The sequence below is a fragment of the Pseudorca crassidens genome, chromosome 3 (genome assembly GCF_039906515.1).
Source record: "Pseudorca crassidens isolate mPseCra1 chromosome 3, mPseCra1.hap1, whole genome shotgun sequence".
NCBI classification, from domain to species: domain Eukaryota; kingdom Metazoa; phylum Chordata; class Mammalia; order Artiodactyla; family Delphinidae; genus Pseudorca; species Pseudorca crassidens.
The window spans coordinates 159,284,841-159,310,852 of NC_090298.1; the positions used below are offsets into that span (position 1 = coordinate 159,284,841).

Consider the following 26,012-nt stretch of genomic DNA (forward strand, 5'->3'; position numbering starts at 1 on the left):
ACGCGTCTTGAAAACCATGAAAGAGGGGATGAAAACCAGCAGTTCCCTCACCGCTCACCCCATCGACCCTCCCTGCGTTGTGCACAAAATCTCCAACCTGAGCCAGTGAGGGGGGGGATGGGGTGAGCAGGCAGGAACTGGGTTGTCCTGGGTAAAGAGTCCAGGGATGCTGGTGCTCTGGGGCATCTCGGCCCCTCCCTCCAAGGGCAGGGAGGTGTGGACAACCTCCCTGAAGCCACAGGGTAAGACAGAGGCAGGGCCAGTGACCCTGTCTCAGACCCCAGCTGGAACCTTGAGACTCATCTTTGACCCCAGTCCCTCCCTGCTGCTCCCATCAGACCCCCTAGCCTTGGCCACCAGGTCCGGGAGGACCATGGTGGAGCTGGTGAGAGTCAGAGGTGAAAACCCCTTTTTAGAATCAGAGTATAAGTGAAATGAGTAATGTTTAATATCAGCGTATCAGTTTAATAAAGCAGTAGGTACGGTGACTTAGCAGGACACAGGAAGGCAAGAAAATGTGTCACACACCAAATTAAGGATGTTGAGTTATGGCTGTAGGCAACTGTAACTTTAACACCATCTACCATAATAAACTTTATTTCCTAGAAAATTTTATTCACTTTGTTATTTCCTGTAACTTAAAATGTGTGTGCATATACGTAATACATATATATATATAGTTTATTTATGTATAGTTAATTGTACTGTTTGGGCTGCAGTAAAATCAAATTTGAATTTTTAAAAAAAAGTCCCCCATGTCCCAGGGTCTCAACTGAGAGGGAACATGTCTCCTCCCAGGAGCTCGGCAGCAGGTACAGGAGGAAGAGCCAGGTTTCAGAGCCATGGAATCACTTCCTCTTGGAATCTCAGCTTCCTTCGCTGTGAAATGGGGAGAGTGTCACTTTGACTCCAAGCATTCTCGCCCACTGTTCCCTCAGCCTGGTCATCCCTTCCATGTCTTCTGCTTGATGGGCTCCTACATATCCACTGAACCCCAGCTGTGGCGTCCTTCCTCCAGGCAGCCACCCTAGACAGACACCTGAATTCCTCCAGCCTCCACCCTCCTTCTAGCCAAGCCCTGATGCTGCAGGGTTGGGGACGGGATCTGTGTCCAGCTCTGTCTCCCCCAGACTTGGGGCTCCTTGAGGTCCAGGCTGGGGGGCCAGGGTGGGGGATGTTAAATGAAAATGGAGACACCACTGTCCCCACTTGATGGATGAGGGTGACTTTGAGAGGGACCCAACTCCCGAGAGTCACACAGTCATTTAGCCCCAAAGCCGCAACTCAACCCTGGGGCAGTTGGGCTCCGAGTCCAATGCTCCTTCCCCAAACGTGTGAGTTGACCTAACTACCCACCACCCTCAGAGGGCTGCTGCTTTCTCTGACCTTCTCCTGGGTCCCTGCAGCCCCTTCCCCGGGCCAGAACAGCCTGTCCCCTGGTAGGGGGTGCTGTCCTTCTGGCGGCCCCAGGGTCATAGATAAGGCCACTGGGCCTGGCTATCGGCAGGAAACATCTTGGCAGGACAGGAAGCCACGGCATTGGCCAGCCGCGCCCTTGCCTGCCTCAGCCTATCTGCGGCCAGATATTTTGGGAGCCACTATATAAACCCCGACCGGGCTGCCAGTTGTTCCCGGGGGAAGCTTGAAGCTTCACATTCCTCGGCAGCTCCCGCTGGCCCTGAGGCCAATGGAACGTGAACACCTGGGTGCTCAGAGCAGAGCGCGCCCAAGCGCCAGGCTCGCTGGAGGTGCCGGGGCCTGTGTGTGCGACTCGCCGTTCAATCCCAGTGCAGCCACTTGCCGGCTGAGCGACCCAGCGTGAATGACTTCACCTCTCTGGCCCTCGGTTTTCCCCTCCCCACAGCCCTCCTCGGTCCTGTCCCGGGCAACACAAACTCGGGTCCCAGAGCCTTTCCTAAAGTTTCTCGGTCTGATGTGGCGCCTGCTGACACCTGAGGGCCAACCCGCCCCCTCCTGACCCTGGGAAGTGCCCAGGAATCTGCATTTTAAACTAGCCACATGGTGAGATCCTTATAGCTCAAGCTTCTCAAGTTCAAGGACATGCCACTGGTCCACACTCTCCAGGATGCCTCACCTCTCCTGCGCAAGCACCCAGCCACACCCTGAAGAAGTGCTGGATCAGAGAGACAACATTCCAAGGATGTGGCTGTAGTTATTCCCATTTTACAGAAGAGAAAATTGAGGCCCAGAGAGGGGAAGGGACTTGCTTGAGGCTACACAGCAGGCCAGAGGCAGGGTCACATCAGAACCCAGGCCCGAGGTCTCTTCCCACACCCCATGCACCTCTTAGGAGGCTTAGAGGGGCTGAGTGTAGCTCCAGAGGCCACACAGCCAGCCAGTGGCAGGGGTGGGATTCAAACCCAGGTCTGTGTGCTCCCCCATCCCCAGCCTGGTCGACACAGAACAGAACCGTCCCTAACCCAATAGCTACTGCTTGGGGTCTGACTAGCACGCACATTTCGCCCAAGACCAGTAAAAGTGAAACGCAGAAGTGAAATAAAAATACTCAGGAGTTCACTGGGGCTCGGAGTCGGCGCCTGCTCTCAGACCCCTGGCCCTTTCCTGGTGAGAGGCGAGGGGGCAGGACAGCGAGCAAGGCAGGGGAGACCAAGCGTGGTTATGTAAAGTGGCCGGCCCAGCACCTGCGGCCGCTTGCCAGTGCAGGTGGTGGAGCGTGCCCAGCGGCCCCCACCCCGGGCAGCTGCAGCCGGCGAAAGGGAACGGCCATGCCAGATATAACCTGACCTGAACTCCACCCAAAGCCGGAGCTCCAAGGCCGGCCTGTGCCTGGAAAGCCAGTTTTGGCCCAATGAGCTTGGGCAGGTTCTGGGCTTCCATCTCCCCGCCTGAGAAAGGTCTCAGCATGGCCACAGGTCCCCTGCAGTCCTCCCCCTCCCCCTCCTCTCTACAGGGCCTGGTGTGAGGGAAGGCGTTAGACTATCTCTGTCTTGGGCAGCCTGTAGTAATGAGCTCCTGCTCTCCTTGCTGCCCTGGGCATCAGGCTGCCATCGTTCTCCTGACGGGATGCTCACTACCATCAAAGTAGCCTGGAACCCGCGCCTCCTTCAGAGCGGACCTGCACCCTGCCTTGCTCTGCCATGGAACCACCCGGATGAGGTGACAGGGTCTTGGGTCTGTCCTTCTCTAAGTTAAATGCCTTAAAGCCTCCAGTGCCTTCTCCCAGGGCACCGCTCTGAAGTGTATACACGCACACATACATACCACGGTGGTTTTCACTGAACCCGCTGTCCGTCTGTCCTATTTCAGAGTGGCAGGGGAAGCTGCCTGCCTGCTCTGATCAACCCAGAATGGGGAGAGAAATCACCTCCCTTGTTCTAGAGTCTATACCTCTATTAATGCAGCCCAAGGACCCGGCAGCTTATTGGACAGCCACATCAGAGACAGAGGGCCCCTCATGTAATCATTAATCATCAATTCAAAACTGTTGAGCCCACCAGGAAGTTTGGCAGGAAGGGTTAGGGCTGGGAATGCTCTGTTTCTTGAGCTGGGTGCTGGTTACACAGGTGTGTCTACTTTGTGAAAAGTTATCGAGCCATAGACTTAGGATTTAGGCACTCTTCTGTCTATATGTTACACTTGAAGAAAACATTTAAAAAGCAGAAAAGGAAAGAAGGCAGTTTGACGTCAGGCTGAGACTGACAGGTAAGTAGGCAATAACTGGTTGAGGTTCAGAGGCATGGATGGAGGCAGGAAGAGCAAGTGCAAAGGCCTGGGGTCCTGGGGGAGCCTCATGTGTCTGAGGATCTGGCAGAGACCCGGGTCCGGGGTGGGGGGCAGGGACTGGCCACATACAGCCTCAAAAGCCACAGCGAAGAGCATGGACGTTATCCTGAAACCAAAGCTATGCCATCGAGGGGTTTAAGGGGAGGCTGACAACACGGGGTGGACGTATGCAAAGGCCACTGAAGCCACAAGCAGGAGCGTTTATGATGGAGCGAGGGGGGAACGCTCAGCCCATTTGCCAGAGGGGGAAACTGATGCCCAGCAAGGCCAGACTACTTGGCTACATGTTAACGGTGGAGGTGCAACGTGAGCCTGCCTGACTCTCCCAGGGTCTCTGTCTTTCCGGTCTGATGCCCCGTGCGCCTCAGGGTAGGAAGGATCGTTGCGCCCAAGAGGCAGCCATCCCGGGTTCGAGTCCCAGTCTGAGCTCACTGGCCTCTGGGTCCTCATCGGTAAAATGGGGACCCAGGAAAGTTATGAGGGGTCCTTTCCGGTCCTGTTGCAGGGGGCACTCGGTAGGCAGTGAGTCCCACAGGGTCTTCCTGGTCAGCTCAGGGTGCATTTCATAACCCGGGACCGCGGAGGCGGTTTTTCTGAGAAACCCGAAGCCGAGGAAGAAATCCTTTGTTTATGGGGGTCCATTGGGACAGGAGCGGTACCCTCCAGGCTGCACCAAGAGAGACTCTGCAGAGAAGGCAGAAGGTAGGAGTTTTAAAAAGAAGAAATGTCCCAATAATGCAAATTCAGGCTCGAGGGGGTGAAACCAAAGCAGGAAAGAGAGGGCAATGGAAGAGACGCCTGTCAGGGGACACCCACCTCACGCAGAGCAGGCAAGCCGTCACCACCAAGACCCCCCTGCCCACCTCCCTTGCTCAGGCCCTCCCTGTGGCTCTGGGACCCACCTCCGTCCCCCTACCATGCTCTCTGATATCACCTTACTCATTTGACTTTCTCTCATCTGTTCCCTGGCCATCGGCCATTGGGAGGGTAAGACCTTGCCGGCTTACTGCCCATCAAATTTCCGGCTCCCAGCCCAGACCCTGGCACCAGGAGGAGCTCGGTAAATATTTGTTGCCTGAGTAAACTGTGGCAGGTCATCCCCCCAGCTTATCAAAACGGGAGTTTTATCGGCCTGGGCTTGACCCCAGGCCAGCAGCTCGAACCCCAGCCTGGCTTCAGTCTGATCATCACACCTCTATGAACCCCCGTGTTCTCAACTGAACTATGGGTCTGGGGGAAACACATTTTATGGGGGTCCCAGGAGATGACCCACAGCACACAGACAGCCAGGGACACAGGCAGTGCTTGGTAAATGGCCCCTGTCATCACCACCCCCCAACCCCTGGCCTTGTGCCCCTGCCGACCCCCGGATAGAGCTCCTGTCTGCCCCCCACCCCAGGGGAAGAGAGGGCAAAGGTGATGCCAGGACTCACTGGGGGCTGGCAGGCTCCCCCCACCTCGGGCTCTTTCTAAGAAGCCAGCAGTGATAACATTCCCCCAAAACAGGAACCAGCAGGTCGGACTGGGTATTGCAGAAGCTTCCAGCAAGTTCGCCCCCGGTGCACAGCCCACCGACCCCATGGCCGGCTTCAGGGCCCGCTGGGCACAGCCTGGAAAGATTTTTATGTAAAAGTGGCCGATGCAAATCCAGGGGCCCTGGAACCACGAAAAGCCCCACTTCCCCCTTTACCACCCTAGCCTGAGTAGCTGCCACCTGGGCGTGGTGGGCAGGAGCGTCAGTGGGCACTGGGGCACCCTCACTGGGTGGGCTGCCAGCGCCCACCCTGCTCTGAGGGTCCAAAGGGAGAGGGGAGGGGACAGTACATGTGCCCCCAACAACTCCCCCGCTTTAGGGGTGGTCACAGAGGCTAGCTCTGATATTTTTAATCAAGATAAAATTTACATAACATAAAATTCACCATGTTAACCCTTTTAAAGTGTACGATTTAGTGGTTTTTAGCACATTCACCATGTGGTGCAATCATCACCTCTATCTAATTCCAGAACATTTTCATCACCCCCAAAGGAACCCCTCTCCCTATCAGTAGTCTCTTCTCCTCCCCCCCGCAACCCCCAGCCCCTGACAACCACGAATCTGCTTGCTGTCTCCGTGGGTTTACCTGTTTGGATATTACATATAAATGGGACGGCACGCTATGTGGCCTTTCGCATTGGCTTCTTCCACTCAGCATAATGTTTTCGAAGTTCATCCACATTGTGACATGTATGAGAGCTTCGTTCCTTTTTATGGCTGAATAATATTCTATTGTACGGATGGACCACTTTCTGTTTATGGACTCAGCTGTCAATTGGCGTTTGGTTGTTTCCACATTTGGCGACCGTGACTAGTGCTGGTGTGGATGTGTGCGTGCGCAAGCTCTTGTGTGGACACGTGTTTTCACTTCTCCTGGGTCTGTACCTAGAAGGGGAATTGCTGGGTCCTATGGTAACTCGATGTTTAGCTTTGAGGAACCACCAAATTCTTCTCCAGGCGACTAAACCGGTTTAGGTTTAGGAGGGTTCCAACTTCTCCACATCCTCACCAACCCTTGATTGTTTTTTTTTTTTCTTTTTTTTGCGGTACGCGGGCCTCTCACTGTTGGGGCCTCTCCCGTTGCGGAGCACAGGCTCCGGACACGCAGGCTCAGCGGCCATGGCTCACAGGTCCAGCCGCTCCACGACATGTGGGATCTTCCAGGACCGGGGCACGAACCCGCGTCCCCTGCATCGGCAGGCGGACTCTCAACCACTGCACCACCAGGGAAGCCCGTTTTTGTCTTTTTGAAGATAGTCATCCTAGTGTGTGAGAAGTGGAAGCCCCTATTTTACAGACAGAGACACATGCTCAGAGAGGAGGACCTGCTTGCACAGCATGAAAACTCATCTCCTCAGACTTGAAGGCAAAGAGAAATGTGGGTGGGTCACAAGAACAGGGCAGATGTGCTCCAGGGAATTTGCCTCAAGTAGGAATCAGAAACTTGCTCATCCCATCCAACTTTCCTGCACAGACCAGAGGTCTCCATAAAATCTCTAGGAACCCAAACAGAACCTCCTTACATGCCCCCATGACAGGACGCTCACTACCCATGGGGCAACCTGGTGGGACCCTCGCCCCTGAATCAGCTCCCAGGTTAGCAGATTCTTTCCCAGATGGAGCCTCAACTTTCCCCTGGCTTCCCCTCAGCATGCCGTTGACCTTGGGGACCTACTGCTCAGGGACAGCCTCACAGAGGTCCACAGACACCACCCAGCCCCCCATTCAAGCCTTCTCCAGTTTCACAGCTGGGTTTCCAATACATAGAATCCATATTTTTAGGGACTTCCCTGGTGGCGCAGTGGTTGAGAGTCCGCCTGCCGATGCAGGGGACATGGGTTCGTGCCCCGGTCCGGGAAGATCCCACATGTCGTGGAGCAGCTGCGCCCGTGAGTCATGGCCGCTGAGCCTGCGCGTCCGGAGCCTGTGCTCCGCAACGGGAGAGGCCACAACAGAGAGAGGCCCGCGTACCGCAAAAAAAAAAAAAAAAAAGAATCTATATTTTTAAAACAGCCCAGCAACTAAATGCAATGTGGGATCCTGGAACAGAAAAAAGGCACCAGTGGAAAAGTTGGTGATGTTCAAATAAAGTCTGGCATTTTGTTAATAGTAACGTAAACACACCAACATTCATTCCTTCAATTTGGCAAAGGTACCGTGAAAATGTCAAATGTTGATGGGGGAGGCTGGGAGGAGGGCTACAGGGTACGGCCTATACGACTTGTCTGGAAGCCTAAGATTATTCCAAAATAGAAAGTTTATTTAAAGAGTTAGCTGGACATGAACACACATCAACCCCCAGATCCTATGGGGGGAACAGAAAAAGAATAATCTCAGAACCTGGGACCCAAGCAAAGGCTGGGGACTCTGGCTACCCCTTCGCCTTGCAGCTCCCGATTGCTCTGTCCCTGTCCTGGGCCACTCCTGGGCCGACTTCCCCAGGAGCAAACTCTTCAAGCCTCATATCCAGTGTCAGCTCAGAGAGGTTCCAGCAACCTCCCCCAACCCAAATCAGCCCCCCCCACACACCTCCCCTTGACCGTATCCATCCGTTCACAGCTATTTATTATGCAGATGCAGCATGCCTGGCTGGGGTACAGCAGTGAACAAGACAGACAAGATACCTGCCAATGGAGAAAGAAACAGTAAGTGTAGAAACGTGCGACATAACATCAGGAAAAATCTTTGTGGTACAGAAAAGTGAATCAAGTTAAGGAGATGGATGGGGCTAGGAGGGTTATTTCAGCTGGGAAAGTCAAGGAAGGCCTCCTTGTTTGAGTTCAGACCTGCAGGAGGTGAGGGAGTGAGCCAGAGGGAACAGGATTCTTGGCAGAAGGAACAGCCAGTGAAAAGGCCCAGAGACAGACAGTGCCCAGTGATCATGGCACAGGGGGGAGGCTGGTGTGTTGAGAATGGGAGAAGATGGGGTCAGAGGGTGTCAGGGGCCAGACCACAGGGCCTTGTGGGCCTCAACAAAAGGGTTTGGATTTTATCCTAAACATGCCTGTGGACATACCTAGGTCAGGTATGCTGCAGCATGATACAGCTGTTTGGAAAATATTTGCTGAAAGTGGATGGATGTACCACAGACCCAGCCCTGCCTTTGGAACTTCAGGGCCTTCAGACCTGCCCTTGGAAGCCCCAGGGTGCAGTGAATTTGAGCCTGTGTGTGCTTTCCTGAGGAAGATGGAACAGTGTGAAACGGCGTGGAACAGCATGGGTGCATTCTGGAACCAAGGCTGTGTCTCCAGCAGAGCCCAGCTGAGTTGGCCTCTCTAGGACCCGAGTCCTTGGCCAACAACTGCGAGCCTGAAACCTGAACCCAGGAAGACTGAACTGCCCCCCACGTGCTGCCCCTTTGCAGAGACTTGATCGTGTGACAGAAAAGAGGCCACCATCCTAGGCAGAGGAACTGGAGCTGCTGGCACTTGCTGCCAACCCCTAAGACGCTCCACACATTTCCCCCGGGCAGCCCCAGGCCTGACGGCAGTTCATTCCAGTACTCCTGAACCCCGTCTATGAAGCAAAGGGTGTTTGAGACCCATCGGGACGCCTACTTGGCCAAGATAGACCCAGGGAATGCGGCACGAGGACCCATCGGACTTCAATTTCTCCAGTGTGAAATGGATGGAAAAAGCCCCATTGTGCATAATACTAACCCACTGCTTTCATCGGGCACTGGGGGCCCCTGCCTGACCCTCGCATCCCCGAGCGCCCCACGCGCTGCCCTTCACTCCTGACCACGGCCGGGCCCAGATACTGTTTTGATCTCACTCTGCTCGGTCGATCTGGCACCACAAGTCTGATGGCTGCGAAAACCACAGCTCAGGGGATGTTATCTGCTATCAGCAGTGGGGGGAGGGTGGTTTTGGGGCCTCTCCATGCGCACACTTCTCAGAAGAGTTGGCCCATGTCATCACAGGGCAGCTGGTACAAAACAGCCGGGTTATCAGGCCCCGCATCGTGATCCCGGCTGATTAGAGCCTTTAATGCATCCAATGACTAGTTTACAGGACTTATTTTTAAGATTTTCAGCCAGATGTCTCCTGGTCTCACAGCCAAGGGGCAGGGCTGGGGAGAGGGGGAGAACAGCTATGCCAGGGCCTCCGGGAGGCTTCCTGGTGGAAGGGATACTGGAAGGGGGTCTTGGGGGAGTGAGTGAGGGTTAGTTGCAGAAGGTGGGGAGGGCACTCCAGGCAGAAGGACTCACATGGGCAAAGGCTTGGAGGAGAGGACCACCTGGCAAGTTGAAGTTAATGAGCTGGGCCTTATCTCGAGGGCAGTGGGGACTTCACACAACTTAAGCCAGGGACGGGGCGGAGGGAGGTGAGGGTTCAAATCCCCACACAGCTTGCACTCTCTGAGCCTCGGTTTTCTCATCTGTGAAATGGGCATAGTGGTAGCACTCACCCCGTGGGGGTGGTGTGAGGATAAAGTGAGACCACTTGGGACAGGCTGGAGGGAGCTGGACCGGTGACACCACCAAGAAATGGAAAATCCATATGGATGGAAAGTAGATTAGTGGTTGCTTAGGGCCGGGGGTGGGGACGCGGAGAAATAGTGAGGTGATAGCTAAAGGGTACGGGGTTGCTTCCTGAGGTGATGAAAATGTTCTAAAACGGACAGTGATGATGGTTGCACGACTCTGTGAATATACTAGAAACCACTGAATTGGATACTTTAAATGATTGAATTACATGGTATGTGCATTTATATCTCAACAAAACTTAAGCACAAAGGAGATCTTTTCTTCCTTGGAGGTGGAAAATGCAGGACACAGAGCTGAACCTCCTGGTAAGAAGTGTTTTGAGGGATGCTGAAGGAGGGAGGTAGTGAGCTCCCCGTCACCCAAGCCGGGACCAGGTGAGCCTCCACTGGGAAGCCCAACTGCCCCAGCTGTTCCTGCCCCTCCTCTGGCGGGTGCCAGGGGCTGCCCCTCAGATGTGGCATCAGTCACCAGGCCTCCCGCCTGCCCTTGACGCCAGGCCCGCCTGGGGTTTCCATGCATTGGCTACCTGTCTACCTGCTGAGCCAATTCTTCTGTGGGCTGCTGCCTGTCTGTCTGTCTGTCTGCTTGCAGGTGCCTGGCTTCCCCCCGGCTCCTGGCATGGCCTGGCCCTCCTTTTCCCCACCCCAACCCCACCTGCATCCCCCTGCCTGGCATCCTTGTGAGTGTTCTATGGAGGCAGGACCTCCCAGGATGAATCTGGGACAGGTCAGGAGGGAGGCCCAGTCCAGACCCTCCTCCTAGAAACAAGGGTCCAAAATCTGAGCCAGCTTTGCCACTAACCCCCTGGAGGGTCCACCAGGATAGCTGAGCCTCAGTTTCTTCACCTGAGCAATGGGATTAAAATCGCCCGCCACGTGGGATGGCTGTGAGGGGCAGGGTCTTTGCACTGGCTGTTCCCTCTGGCCTCTCTTGCCTCCTGGGAGAAGCCCTCCTGCCTCCTTCAGTCACAGGCATGAATGTGCCCTCTCTCCCTCTGGCCTTCCTGCTTCTGAGCATCTCAGTACCTGGAATTGTATTTGGTGTCTATTTACTGATATCATTCGCCTCCTGCTGGCCCGAGAGCCCCATATGGGAAGGGACTTCGACCATCCCTGGTGCCCATCATGGATTCAGTGACTATTCATTAAATAATGAGAGAACTGAGTCTGGGGGAAGTGTACACACAGATTCAATAGAAAACTGCATGTGGTTTTATAGCAAAATTAACAAGAAAATGTCAAGGGGTTGAGTGAAAACTCCAGAGAAGTTTTCAAAATACACCCTGAAACCTCAAAGAAATTCTCTGCTTTGAGGGGAGGGTCAGGTTGGGTCCAACCCCATCCCACCCCCACCTCCCACCTCCAAGAGGCAAAGTTTGAGGAGCAGGACCCTCGGGACCTCCCCAAGTTCTGCCCTGGCCCTGCCCCTGCCTTCAGAGAGTCCCAAGACGGCGGAAAAAAAAAAAAAAAAAATGGAAAAGAACCCTTCCCTCCAGGCCTTTGTGTGCCGTCACCAGGAGCTCTCTTCCTGGTGGTTCAGGGACCTGCAAGGAGGGAGAGTGGGGATGTAAAAACGCTGGGCCTCTCAAGGCCAGCCAGAGCTCCAGGCAGGGGCCCGGGATACAGAATTTAGCAAGACCCTACCCTATACGGCTGCTTGGGAACAGGCCTCAGTTTGGACGCTGCTTCCAAGAAGGCCTCCAGGATGCCCATGCCCATCTGGGCCAGGTTGGGGGTTCCTAGGGCTCTGCCATGGTTCCTACACCCTCCCTCCCAACACACACACACGTGAAACCTGGAGCGACTGGGCATAGTGCTCACTGCCTCCCTCACCCCACCCCTGAGCATTTATAGCCTGTTCCAAAGCCAGGGGAGATAATTCTGTTTCCCAATATACAGCTCCAAGATAAGAGGCATGCAGGGTCGGAGAGGGAGAGTGCTTCAGAGGCAGACACAGCCAAAGGGCCCCAGAAAGGCAGATGCTATGAGAAATTACATCTGAAAGCCTGATTCGCATGTTTATCCCTGAACGGATCTCCTGGTTCCCTGAAGTTTCTGGCAAACCTCTGCCCACCTCCCCACCCCCACCTCCTCCCTGCCTGGGCCACACACTCTGCAGCCCCATGGCTCCTCAAAAGCCCAGCTTGCTCCCTACCCCAGGACCTTTGCACGTGCCATGCCCTCTGTCCAAAGCATCCTTCCCCCAGATCCTCATGCAGCGTATTCCCTCACCTCCTTCAAGCTTCAACTCATATGTCACCTCCTCGAAGAGGGCCCCTTGGGCCTCCCCTAGTGACTAAAGTAGCCCCCAGATTTCCACTCTCTCAGCACCCTGTTTAATGCAATTCCCCATCTATCATGACCTGTAATCAAATCATCAGACCTGATCCCCCTGGAATGTCAGCTCCATCATGCAGGACTGGACCTGTCCTGTTCACTGCTGTGTCCCCAGGGTCGGGGACTGAGCTCAGCACATAGTAGGTGTTCAGGAAACTCAGAGAACCAGGGGATGTCAGTTTTTGGAAACCTGAAGTCTGTAGGCAGAGAGGGAGGCAGAAGAATGGGGCTGCCACCTCAAGCTACAGGTGCAGCAACAGAGCCAGGGAGGGCAGGAATGTGCCCAGCTCCTCTGTCCTCCACCCCCGCTGCCCAGTGACCAGCTGACCCTCTTCTTTTTCAGCTTCCCTCCTTGAAGCACTTTCCTTCCAGGGCCACCTCGTCCTGGGGTGAGGGGGCCAAAAACACTCTCTTGCCTGTGGGTTCCTTTCAGCCTCACTCCAACCCTGCGCGGGGGAGGAGATATTATTATTATTCTCCCATGCAGACGAGGATCAAAGTCAGGGGACCCAGAGGAGGGAGGTGGGGGGCTCAGGGTGCTCCAAAAAACTCCATCTTCAAGATAAATAACGTGTAATGCGATCTTTTTGAAAATCAAAATGCGTGCAAAAATACCCATGATGAACAAAGTATCCCTGTTCTCAATAAAGACGAGTCTGACCCAGCAGGGGTGGGATTCCACGTCGCTGTCCTAACCCCAGTCCCAGACGGATACCTGGCTTTAGAACGACAGCTCTCCAGCCCCAAATGCAGCCCCCTCAGAGGTCGTGGCTCCAGGCAGAAGTCGTTGGAGGCTGCGAGGACAGGACGTGACGATGCGGGGTCCCTCTGATGGCATGGAGCTCAGTGACCCGTCCCGTGTCTCAAGGGGGTCAACGCGCCGGAAAATCAACCTTGAGTCACAGCAAAGTGAGCAACACGTAGGGACGCCAGCAGCAGAATCCAGATTTGGGGAAACTACAGGACACGCGTGTGACCCCAGCTCCTCAACAAATAAAAGGTAAAGAGGAAAAGAAAAGGAGGGAGGAAAAGCTATAAGTTAAAGAGACAAAAAAGACATTTCTTTCTTTTTAATTGGGGCATAGTTGCTTTACAATGTTAGTTTCTGCTGTACAACGAAGTGAATCAGCTATATGTATACATCTATCCCCTCCCTCTTGGACCTCCCTCCCACCCCCCAGTTCCACCCATCTAGGTCACCACAGAACACCGAGCTGAGCTCCCTGGGCTATACAGCAGGTTCCCACTATCTGTTTTACACACGGTAGTGTATATATGTCAATCCCAATCTCCTAGTTCATTCCCCGCTTTCCTCCCCCGTGCCCACACATCCGTTCTCTATGTCGAGTCTCTATTCCTGCCCTGCAAATAGGTTCACCTGTACCATTTTTCTAGATTCCACATATATGCCTCAATATACGATATTTGTTTTTCTCTTTCTGACTTACTTCACTCTGTATGACAGACTCTAGGTCCTTGCACATTGGCTTGGAACAGGATTCAAACAAACCAACTGTAAAAATATATATATATATATTTTTTAAATGTCTGTATAAACATAAATATATATTTATATGTAATCGCTTTACATATATTACACATTTGCATATTATAGTATATTTACATATATTTATATATGTCTACATATTGTGTGTGTGTGTGTAGTCAATTCTCATTATCCACCAAAAACACTGAATTAGCCAATACTGGACCATTGACCTTAAATGAAATACAGGGTTAGTTTCCTGCGAGCCTCTGGTGACAACGTTTTCATCAACCAGTCAATATATAACCTTGTTTTCTGTGTGTTTCTGTTTAAAGACAGTTTGTTTAATATATATTGTGCAGAACTCACGCCTGAATGAAGTAACATGTATTTCTCCCCAGCAGTGCATCCCAGCCTTTCTGCTCTTAGGAACACCAGATAGCACTTCAGCACTACACTTGGGGGCCTATTTAAACAGCAAGATCACCAAAGAAAAGCACAGAAGTGGGGAAACTGTGACACTAAAAAGATCATGAAAAGGATGCCTGTTTACAGTCTGAGAGCTGGAACAGGAAGGCAGAGTGTCGCCTTGTCCCACCTCAGATGGGACCCTGCACTTGGCAACTCAAACTTGTTGTCGCTCTGTGTGTGTCCGCGAATTGATTTGGGTGTTACAAATAAATTCTAGCAAGTTGGAGAATTCGCAAATATGGAATCTGCAGATAATGAGGATTGACTGCATGTATCTGCATGTAACATAATAAATTGTATTAAATATATAAATATATAATATATTGATACATAAATGTGTAAATATTTATATAAATATATAAGTATATACAGTAAATATATTTATATTTATTATATAACTGTATATTTACATATAGTTCCCCTACATACAAACCTTCAAGTTGCGAACTTTCAAAGATGCGAACGTGCGTTCGCATGTCCAATCATGTAAATTAGTTCACGTGTCTGGGGTACATTGTCACGTGTGTGTGTCCTCTACAAGTAGTTGTGCTTTTGTGTACTTTACTGTACAGTAGCATACACAGTAGTACAGTATCTTTATTTCAAGCCCAGGATGTCCACAAGCAAGCGTAAAAGCAATGGTGATGTAGCTGGTACTACTGTACTTTTCAAGGTATTGTAATGTAAGATTAAAAATGTTTTCTTTATTTTTTGTGTTTGTTTTTTACGTATTATTTGTGTGAAAAGTGTTATAAACCTATTACAGTACAGTACAGCCAGTTGTGTTAGTTGGGTACCTAGGCTAACTTTGTTGGACTTATGAACAAATTGGACTTACAAACGTGCTCTCAGAACAGAGCTTGTTCGTATGTAGGGGACTTACTGTAAATATTTATATATTCATAAATATTCGTTTAGGTAATTATATATTGATACTATATGTATAGGAGAACCAGGGATATTGGATATTTGCTAGTTAAAAAAATAGAGACAAATAAGCCCTGATGGTATCCCAGCTTGCCCCTCCTCCTTGGTCTCACCTCCTAGAATTTGACTTGGGACCAAGTGTCCTAGTTATGACCTCCATGTGCACAGCTATGACCTCCACGTGCACAAGACCCTCAATAAATCCTTCATGGAAGAGGAAAGGGGAGATCAGGGCAGTGGCTGCCCTGCCCGGGCTCACACAGCAGCAGCAGCAGAGCTGGGGTTCAAACCAAGTCCCCTGAAACCAGGCCAACCACTCTTATCTGGCCTCAGTGCAGACTGAGCCTTCTTGCCTTGTCCCTGGGGCCCTTGCAGAGTCCTTGCTAATGCCGCATCCTCCGGGTGCTCTCGGAGCCTCAGTTTCCCCCTCTGTAAAATGGGACTTGTGTTGCAGATGAGCTGAGGACTGTTTGGTGGCCAGCACATAGGAGCTGTACCATGACTCGGATGCCCCAGGGTCTCCGAACTTCAGGGGGTGTCTCCCTCCTCAACACTCAGCGGATTTAGTCCAGGTCCCATCCGTGCATTTAAGAAGCCACCCCAGGAGTCATCACGGTCGTTCATCTGTTCACATATTCAACAAATATTTTAGCACCTGCTTGAGCCCGGGCTGACTCTGGGTAAAACAGGCAGATAAAAACGCTGACTCTCAGGGCGTGGATCAGCTGGAACGCTCAAACGCTGCAGAGGGAATGTAACAGAGTACAACCACTTTGGAAAACAGCCTGGCAATTTTAAAAGGTTAAACATCTTGGGGTGATGGAAATGTTCTAGAATTAAATAGACGTGATGTTGCACAACATTGTGGATATACTGAATGCACTGAACTGTTCACTTGAAAACTGTTAATTTCATGTCATGCAAATTTCACCTCCTTTTAAAAAAAAAAAAAGTGTTAGACACATACATACAATTTGACCTCATCATTCCACGCCTAGGTATTTACGTAAGAGAAATGAAAACACATGTTCTTAGGAATGTTCATAGCAGCTTTATTCATAATTGTCAAGAATGGCAACAACCCAGATTCCCCTCAAACGGTAAATGGAGAAACTGTGTCTGTCCACACCACAGAACCCTCCTCCACCATGAGAAGAAACGGACCGCAAATACACGTGATGGCCTGCAGGGAGCTCGGGATTGTGATACTGAGTGAAAAAAGCCAGACAGGAAAGCACTTCTTGGATGATTTCATTTATGTGAAATTCTAGCAAGCACAAACGAATCTATAGTCACAGAGAGCAGATTGTGGATGCCTGGGATGAAGGTGGGTGTTGGGAGGGGAAGGAGGGATTACCAGGGGACCCAGGAAACTTGCAGGGATAAACCTGTTCACCGATTCCATTGTGGGCACGCAGTTTTACCGAAAGTCATCCAATGACATGATTTAACTAAGTGCAGCTCATTGTATAGCCACTGTACCACACAGTAAAGCTGTAACCAATGTCCTCTGTACTCCTGGAACTGAGGATCTGGCCGGGGAGACAGGTGATAAAGCAAGGCAGCAAACAAGGAGAGGGGACTGTTGATTCAAGGTGACTAAGGGCGACTGCTCCCAGGTGACACCAGAGCACAGAACTGAAGGAAGTTAGAGGAAGAGCTATATGGCTTCCTGGGGGGAGGATGTTCTGGGCAGAGGGAACAGCCGGTGCAAAGGCCCTGAGGTGGAGCAGTCCTGGGCAGGGAGACCAGTGTGGCTGGAACAGAGTGATGGAGGGAGAGAAGGAGGGAGACAAGGGTGGGGAGGCCAGAGGGGTGGCTTGGGGCAATGATGGAGGCTGGGTGGTGCAGGGCAGTGGAGGGAAGGAACAAAATGAGGATACATTTTGGGGGCAGGGCCAACAGGACTTTCCAATGACCTGGAGGAGGCGGGGAGAAAAAGAAAGTGTTGGGCACCTGTCCCTCATGTCCCCAAGGCTGCTTCTCCCTCCAATCCTCTTGGCCCCAGGGTGGCCACAGGCCCAAGTCTGGCGAACCAAGGCCATCTGACCCAAGGTCACCGATTCTCGATGGGGACAAAGGGCTCTGTGTCCTCTCCAGCCCAAAGCAGAAGGCTCCCCCGCAGACACATCCCCATCTGGGCCGAAATTACGTTGATTTAATAAAAAGGAAGTTTTTATTTTGGATAATTTTAGATCATCCAGATTATTGTTTCAGAAAAGGTGCAATGATGGTACAAAGAGTTCTGTCTCCCCTTCCCTCAGCCTCCACAAAGCCATTTTCTTCCACGTCTGCGGTGCAGAGAGATTAACCTTGGGACAATGCTGTTTGTCAAACTCCAGACCTTTTTCAGATTTTCTCCAGGTCTCCCTTTGCTCTTCCAGGATCTCATCGGGGATGACCCCCTCCCCACAATAGCATTTAGGAAGCACATTTTAAAAGAGCACTTTCACCCCCCTCTCCATCATATTGAAGAAAATCAATACATTTTGCATTTATGGAAGAGTTGCACAGCTAGAACAGAACTCTCTTCAACCAACTGTGGTCTGTTGTGTCAGAAGAAACCAGCGCTGCCCGTGTCTCTAAACCATCACGAGGAGCCCCTTCGCTGTTTTTCAGGGCCTCCACGGCTTGAGGTCAGGCAAATTAGGGCTTCTAATCCCACCCCGGCCACATCCTGCTATGTGATCTGAGCAAGTCACTTCACCCCTCTGAGCCTCAGTTTCCTCTTCTGTAAAATGGGCAGATGCAGTGCCAGCCAGGCACGGGACAAACACCAGCAAGTTTTAGTTTTACGGTTGCTCGAAGTCCTTGGCATCTTTCTGTGGAATAAAGTGCAGGCATGGTGCTCCCTCAGCCAAAACGGAACATGCAGGATTTGGTTTCCCAAGCGGGACCCTGCGGATGGGTAGGACCCCTTCCCATCCCCATCTGGCTTCCCCACATGACATCTTGACCTTCCTAATGACGCCAGAGGGTGGCCTCATATCCCCAGTTTGCACCGGAGGAAACAGGCACCCAAAGAGTGAGATGTTCACCCAGCATCACCCAGCGAGCCCCACCCCAGGTATAAATCAATTATCTATTCTGTTACAGACACATCTCAGAATGTGTGGTTTTTTTCAAATGGTAGTAAAATTTGTGGTAAAATACCCGTAACATAAAATTCACCATCTTAACCTTTTTTTTTTTTTTTTTTCGGTACGCGGGCCTCTCACTGTTGTGGCCTCTCCCGTCGCGGAGCACAGGCTCCGGACGCGCAGGCCCAGCGGCCATGGCTCACGGCTCCGCGGCATGTGGGATCTTCCCGGACCGGGGCACGAACCTGTAGTCCCCTGCATCGGCAGGCGGACTCTCAACCACTGCGCTACCAGGGAAGCCCCATCTTAACCATTTTTAAAAGCACAGCACAGTGGCCCTGAGTATATTCACTTCATTGTGTAACCATCACCACCATCCTTCTCCAAGAACTCTTCATCTTGCAAAACTGAAGCCCTGTCCCGATTAAACGCTAACTCCCCATTCCCCCTCCCCCAGCCCCTGGCAACTACCATTCTACTTTCTGTCTCTATGAATTTGCTCTAGGGACCTCATATAAGTGGAATCATGCATACTTGTCCCTTTGTTACTGGCTCATTTTACTCAGCGTGTCTTCAAGGTTCATCCACGTAGCACGTGACAGTTTCCTTCCTTTTTAAGGCTGAATAGTATTCCATTGTATGGATAGACCACATTTTGCTTATTCATTCATCCATTGCTAGACACTTGGGCTGCTTCCACCTTTTAGCTATTGTGGAAAACGTTGCTGTGAACATGAGTGTACAAGGATCTCTTTGAGACCCCGATTTCAATTCTTTGGGGGATCTACCCAGAAGTGAGCTTGCTGGATCATAAGGTAATTCTATTTTTAATTTTTTGAGGAGCTCCTGTACTCTTTTCCACAGCAGCTGCACCATTTTACTTTCCCACTAACAGTGCACAAGGGTTCCAATTTCTCGACATCCTCGAAAACATTTGTTATTTTCTGTGTTTTCGTTAGGAGCCGCCCTCATGGGTGTGAGGTGGTAGCTCTTTGTGGTTTTGATTTGCATTTCCCTGATGATTAGTGATGTTGAGCATCCTTTTCATGTGCTTCTTGCCCATTTGTATAACTTCTTTAGGCTAGAACTGGGGGCCTTTAACTCCTGGGGGCCAGCCTGAAGCAAAGAGGAGGGAAATGGCTAGTTTCCTCCAGGCAAGGGCAGGCACCTGAAGCCATCTGATCACCTACTGTGTGCTGGGTGTCTCTGAGGCAGAAACCCAGCCTCTCTCCAGATCTGCTCACTGTTCACCACTCTCCCTCATGGCTTCACATCTCCACAGCTTTCCATGTGCAGTTCCCTCTGCCGGGAATAATGCTGTTACCCCAAGGCACTGAATTCTCACAACCTGCTATGAAACAGGTACTATTCTTAAACCCATTTCACATCTTAGGAAACTGAGGCTCAGAGAGGTTAAGTGGCTTGCCCAAGGTCACACAGCTGGTAAGTGGCAGAGCTGGGATTTTAATGTAATTAGCCCAGCTCTAGAGTTCATGCTGCACTATTTCTCCTCGAAGGGATGGGCTTTCAAATTTTCTCAGCCCTACTGAGCCCCTCCCCCAATCTGCACTTTGTCCTTGCCTCTCCTCCCCAGATTTGAGCCCAACTCCTTGGCTGTGGTCTGGCCAGGGAACCCACCTCCCTCTTTCTGGACCCTATACCTCTGTTGATGTGGCAGAGACTCTCCGCATCCCAGGCCCCACCCCCTCCCCCTACTGAGTCATATCAACCCAACAGAACCCCGAAGTTTTTCTCACAGGTGTTGCTGATATGCCGTTATCTCCCCCACCTGCTCTTGGACACTTCCTTTCCTTGAACCCAAGGGTAGAGCTGAGTTGCTTGTTTTTTTAATTGCAATGAAATTCACATAACATAAAATTAACCATTTTAAAGTAAACAATTCAGTAGCATTTTGTACATTTAAATGGTTGTGTAGCAATCATCTCTAGTTCACCACCTAGTTCTAGAAAATTTTCATCACCCCCAAAAGAGACCCTGTACCCATTAGAAGTCACTCCCCATCTCCCCGTCCCCCAGCCCCTGGCAACCACTAATCTACTTTCTGTGTCTATAGATTTGCCTGTTCTGGACATTTCATATAGATGGGATCACACAACATGTGGCCTTTTGTGTCTGGCTTCTTTCAATCAGCATGACGTTTTCAAGGTTCATCCACATAGTAGCATGTCAGTGTTTCGTTCCTTTTTATGACCGAGTAACATTCCATTGTGTGGATGGACCCGCATTTTGTTTATCCACTCATCCTTTGATGGACATTCGTGTTGTTTCCACCTTTTGGCAATTGTGACTAGTGCTGCTATGAACACGAATGTACAAGTTTTTATTGGAACACTTGTTTTCAATTCTTTGGGGTAGGACTGGAATTGCTGGTAAGTCTGTGTTTAACTTTTGGAGGACCCACCAGAATTCAGCCACTACACCATCGTACACTCCCACCAGCAAGGGCTCAACATTTTTTAACCCTGTGACTCTCACCTAACTAGGACCCAAGTTCAAATCTTGGCTCATCCACTGTGACCACATGAACGTTTTCCTTCCCATCATGCATCCTGCTTTTTCTGGTTCTCCTTCCAGGAGTCACCCCTCTTATCCCAGCCAGTGAGCCTGTTGATCCCAGAGTCCCACCCTCCCCAGGCTTGGGATGAGGAGGGGAGGATTTGGGGAACCCAGGGACAGCTCCTCCAGGTGGGCAAATCCCCGTGGACGAGGCAGACCCGAGATCCACTTGCGGGGAGCAGAGACAACAGGGCGGCCTTGGTAGCTGCCAGAGGCTCCCGAGCCAGTGAGATTTTCAATCTGTTTTTGCACAGAAATAGTCGGGTAGACCTTAAAATGGGAATAAAAAAGAACCTGTGTTTAGAGCCTTGAGCCGAGCGTCTAAGCAGCTGGCAGCATTTAGCCTGGCACGGACCATCGAAGGCAAGTGTGCGGTTATGGTCGTGTTCAAAAATACAGCTTCGAAGCAGCAAGCTTGGGGCTAGGCTGCAAGCCCTGTAATTCTCTTTCCAAATAAAAGGCAGAACTATTCCTGGCTCGGCTTGGGGACTTCTGCGGCTGCTGGGGCTCCAAGGAGGCTGGCCTGGAATGTCAGGCATGGCCCGGGCCTTCGCTGCCTGGGAGTTTACATTTCGAGTCTGTCATTGTAAGCCTTTTTAATTAAAACGTTATTCCCATGGGGGCCATCCAAGGATGCCTGAGCCCCGAACCCCTTCCACAGGAGACCCGTGGGCTTGTGGTTAAACATTGGGAGTGTGTGACGTTTGGTAGCTTGAGTCGATTTTGAGCTATTTGTGGAGGGGATAAAAAAAAAAAAAAACATCGTCTGATGTTTGACAAATATAGCATTTTGCATTTCTATAAGCAAAGCCCTGATTTTAAAAAATAATGTGTTTGGTCGGCCATAAAAAGGAACGAAGCACTGATATATACTAAACACGTATGGACCTCGAAAAATGTTAGGCTGAGTGATAAAAGCCAGACATGAAAGGCCACAGAGTATGTGATCCCATGTATATGAAATGTCCAGAACAGGCAAATCCAGAGAGAAAGAAAGCAGACTGGTGGATGCCAGGGGCTGAGGAGGGGAACGTGGAGTGACTGCTAATGGGAACGGGGTTTTTTTGCCCTCAGGCATGAGAGGCACCTCAGCGTATGGCCACGAGGCCTGTAACTTCCAATTAAGCAAAATGGAGCAAAACACTGCTCTTATGAGGGGCAACTCAGGAGACCGCACAGAGAAATAAATGGACATGAGGTCGCCAAGGCGGGAGAGGGGAGTGGAGAAGGGGCAACTTGGACCTCTGCCCAGGCCTGCAGCCTGTGCTCTCCCCTGGCCTCACCACCCCATCGGCCCTCAGAGAAGGGCCCTTGCCCCGGTCCCCCTGTTGCAATCATGATGCTTCCGCATCACCACAAACCCCAGTTCTGAAGCTGGGGTGCCACTTTCAAAAATCCCGGTGCCCAACCCATGCCCAAGGATCTGACTTCAGTGGGCTTGGTGAGGCCAGGAACCAAGGCTCTCTTTCACGTTTTTGCAACATTTATTTTGAAAAATGTGAAACCTACAGGAAAGTTGCTAGAATAATACATACCCTGCGCCCAGACCCACAAGCTGCTAACAATTTATCACATTCCCTCTCTCTCTTTATATATATAAATATAAAGTATATATATATATATATATGCTTATACATATGTGTATATATGTAATTGATACAAATGATATAAAATTTGTATATATAGTATATATTACATATACAGGTGAAAAATGTATATATTTATAAATATTGTATTAGTCTGCTCCAGCTGTCATAACAGCCATTTTAAGACTGGGTGTCTTAAATAACAGAAATTAATTTCCTCACAGTTCTGGAGACTGGAAGTCCAAGATCAAGGTGTCAGCAGGTTGGTTTCTCCTGAGGCCTCTCTCCTTGGCTTGCAGATGGCCACCTTCTTATTGCTTCTTTGCAGGGTCTTTTCTCCATATATACACTTATCCCTTGTGTCAGTTTGTTTGTGTCAGTTTCCTCTTCATATAAGGATACCAGTCAGATCCGGTTAGGGCCCATTGTATGGCCTCATTTTAACTTAATCATCTCTTTAAAGACCCTACCTCTGGGCTTCCCTGGTGGTGCAGTGGTTAAGAAACAATCTGCCTGCCAATGCAGGGGACACAGGTTCGAGCCCTGGTCCAGGAAGATCCCACATGCCGCAGAGCAACTAAGCCCGTGCGCCACAACTACTGAGCCTGCGCACCTAGAGCCCATGCTCCGCAACAAGATAAGCCACTGCAATGAGAAGCCCGTGCACTGCAACAAAGAGAGGGCCCTGCTCACCACAACTAGAAGAAAGCAAAGAAGACCCAACGCAGCCAAAAATAAATAAATACAATAAAATAAATAAGACTCTACCTTCAAATACAGTCATATTCTGAGGTACAGGGAGTTAGGACTTTAGCACGTGAATTTGAGCGGGGTACAAGTATTCAGTTCATAGCAATATAATATCATTTTTGAACGATTTGGGAATACACTGTTGACATCATGCTCCATAATTCCTAAGTTCTTCTGCTTGCCTATCCTGAGAACCAGGAGATTCTCACACAACTCCAGGACAAATGTCACACTCTCCAAATTTTTCATTGAGAAATAGCATGATCTAATTTACATTTTGTAGTCAAATGAACCCCACTGCCCACAATGGTCTGACTGTTTGTCCTCCCAAAATTCATAGGTTAAGATTCTAACACCCAATGTGGTGGTATCAAGGAGGTGGGGCCTTTGGGAGGTGATTAGGTCATGAGGGTGGAGTTCCAGTAAATGGGATTAGTGCCCTTGTAAAAGAGACCACAGAGGGCTCCCTCGCCCCTTCCGCCATATGAGGACGCAGTGAAAAGGCAGCATCTATGAACCAGCAAACCCTCACCAGTTGCCAAATCAGCCCATACCTTGAACTTGGACTTGCAGCCTCCAGAACTGTGAGAAATAAATGTGTTTATAAGCCACCCAGTCTCTGGTATTGTGTTATGGCTGCACAAAAAGACTAAGCTTTTTTTTTTAAATGTCTTAGTCTTTTAATGGCAACTTTTTCTTTCTTCATTTAGGATCCAGGACAGACTCACCTGCTGTCTTTTGTTCTCATGTCTTTCTTGCCTCCCTTATCAGGAGCAGTTTCTCAGCCAGATTCTCGTGTCTTTCACATTTGACATTTTTGCAGAGTCCAGGCAGTTGTTCTGCAGCACATCCCCTGGCGGGCTGGCCTGCTGGTTCCTGGTGACCAGCTCAGTTGTGTGTCTTGGGGCAGGATCTGCAGGAGTCATGCTGGTTCTCCCTGGTGCCTCGTATTCCGAAGCACCTGACCTTGGCTTGTCCCATTGCTGGTGATGTTAACTGTGTTCTCTGGGTTCAGGTGGTGGGATCATAGATCTTAAAGTCTCCCTGGGGGCACTTGAATGTTCAGGCAGAATTGAAAATGACCAGCTTAACTCACCTTCTATTTTCTGAAAATGCAGAGAAACTGCAAAGCTCCACCAGCCTGAGCCTCCACACCCATCTTGGGGCTCCCTCACCTCGACATCTTGTCTGGCCAGTTGGTGAGGAGCCATCAGGGCCCAGGGATGGCTTCCCTGACCCTGAGGAGTTTTGTAAAGGGGACTATGTGAGGATGGAAGGAATGCATTCCTGGAGGCTTCCTGGAGGAGGAGACCTCTAAGCCATGCCTACAAATGGGCTGCACCCAGTGCCATCTCAGGGTCCCACATTCTCACCGAAAAGTCTGTAGGAACCTCCTTCTGAACTCACTGAGCAGAACAGCCCAGGGGGTTCACCAGCCCCCCATTCAGGGGCTCATTTTGACTCTCCCCATCAGACACTTTTTGTGGTTCCCCAAGGCAGCGGGCAAACACAATCAGGCCCCCATCATCAGGGACCAGACCCCTTTGCCTTCTTTGAAGTTTATGCTCTCCAGCGGACAAGATTTGAATCTCTTATTTTACCCCTGCAGCTTTGGAGTCTGAACCACAAGCCAGTGTGTTCAGCGACTGCCTTGAAGGGAGAGAGAAAGGAGCTATTTGGGGCTCTGAGGGCTGTAATTTCTGCTGTCCGGAGAAAGCCTGAGGGGGCAGGGAGCAGAAGGACAGGTTACTGGCTTCCCTCACCGCACCTCAGTTTACCCATCTGCTAAAGGGGCGAGTAATTCACATCTCACAGGAGGGTGCTGAAGGGTGGGAGAGGTGTTAGGTGTGAAAAGTCTATCCCTTGGTCTGTCCATGGGAGGAGGGGTAGGTCTCCCACTCCCTTTCTGCCACCTACCAAAGCAGGATAGGTGGGGTCAGACAGAAGGGGAAGGCGATTTTAACCTCCAGGGAACATTGGGCAATGTCGGGAGACATTTTTGGTTTTATTGGTGGGGGGTGGGTGCTACTGGCATCTGGTGGGTGGAGACCAGGGACGCTGTTCAACACCCTACAATGCACAGGACGGCCCCCAGCACAGAGAAGGATCCAGCCCCAGAAGTCAGTGGTGCTGAGGCTGAGAGCTCCTGAACTAAAGGGGCCATTGGAGGGGATATTTGAACTTAGATCTAAACACGCCATCCTCAGTGATGTTTACAGGCCACACCTTGAAGGAGTGATGCTCACACTCTACTGCAGTATGATCCACCAGGGGAGGAAACAAGAGGCTGGTGCTGGCATCCCCGGGCGAGATGGAGGGGGCTCAGCTGGACTGGAGCCCGGATGACGAGGTGAGGAGAAATTGCAGGGTCCGCAAACTTTTCCTGCCAAGGTACAGCTGCTCAGCTTTGTGAACTATTCAGTCTCTGCTGAAACCACTCAACTCTGCCATTGTAGCTTGAGAGCAGCCACAGACAACATGTACAGCAGGGACTTTCCTGGCAGTCCAGACTCTGTGCTTCCAATGCAGGGGACATGGCTTCTATTCCTGTTTGGGGAACTAAGATCCCACATGCCACAAGGCCGGAAAAAAAAAGAGAGAGAGAAGGTAGTACGATCATGTTGTGGGTGAAGGAATAAAACTTAAAAAAAAAAAAGATGTACACCAATGGGCAGGGCCAGGTGCCAATAAAACTTTATTTATGGACACGATTTGAATTTCTGTAGAACTTTCCCATGTCACAAAATAGTATTCTTCTTTCCGTACTTTTTCAACTATTAAAAAATGTAAATGCCATTCTTATCAAGGGGTGACAGTTAAGGGGTGCGGGTTTCTTTCAGGGTTATGAAAATATTCTACTTGTGGTGACGGATGCACAGCTCTGTGAATATACCAAAAATCGTGGAATCGTACATCCTAAGTGGGTGAAATTGTATGAGATGTGAGCTATATCTGAGTAAAGCTGTTATAAAAAGAAAACACACAATAGCCAAAGGTGGAAACAACCCAAA

The 26,012-nt window shown here is 50.7% G+C and overlaps 1 long non-coding RNA gene across 2 annotated transcripts; it reads right to left on the reverse strand.

The window, feature by feature from the left end:
- Positions 1-591: 591 nt before the first annotated feature.
- Positions 592-25,572, reverse strand: LOC137222205 (uncharacterized). Of its 2 annotated transcripts, XR_010942375.1 has the most exons (5): positions 23,730-25,572; positions 15,506-15,749; positions 13,573-13,637; positions 12,840-13,109; positions 592-4,449 (listed from the first exon to the last, which is right to left on the reverse strand). It is a non-coding gene; the product is annotated as an uncharacterized lncRNA (long non-coding RNA). The 2 variants fall into 2 exon arrangements; XR_010942374.1 differs by having other exon boundaries at positions 13,573-15,749.
- Positions 25,573-26,012: the final 440 nt, after the last annotated feature.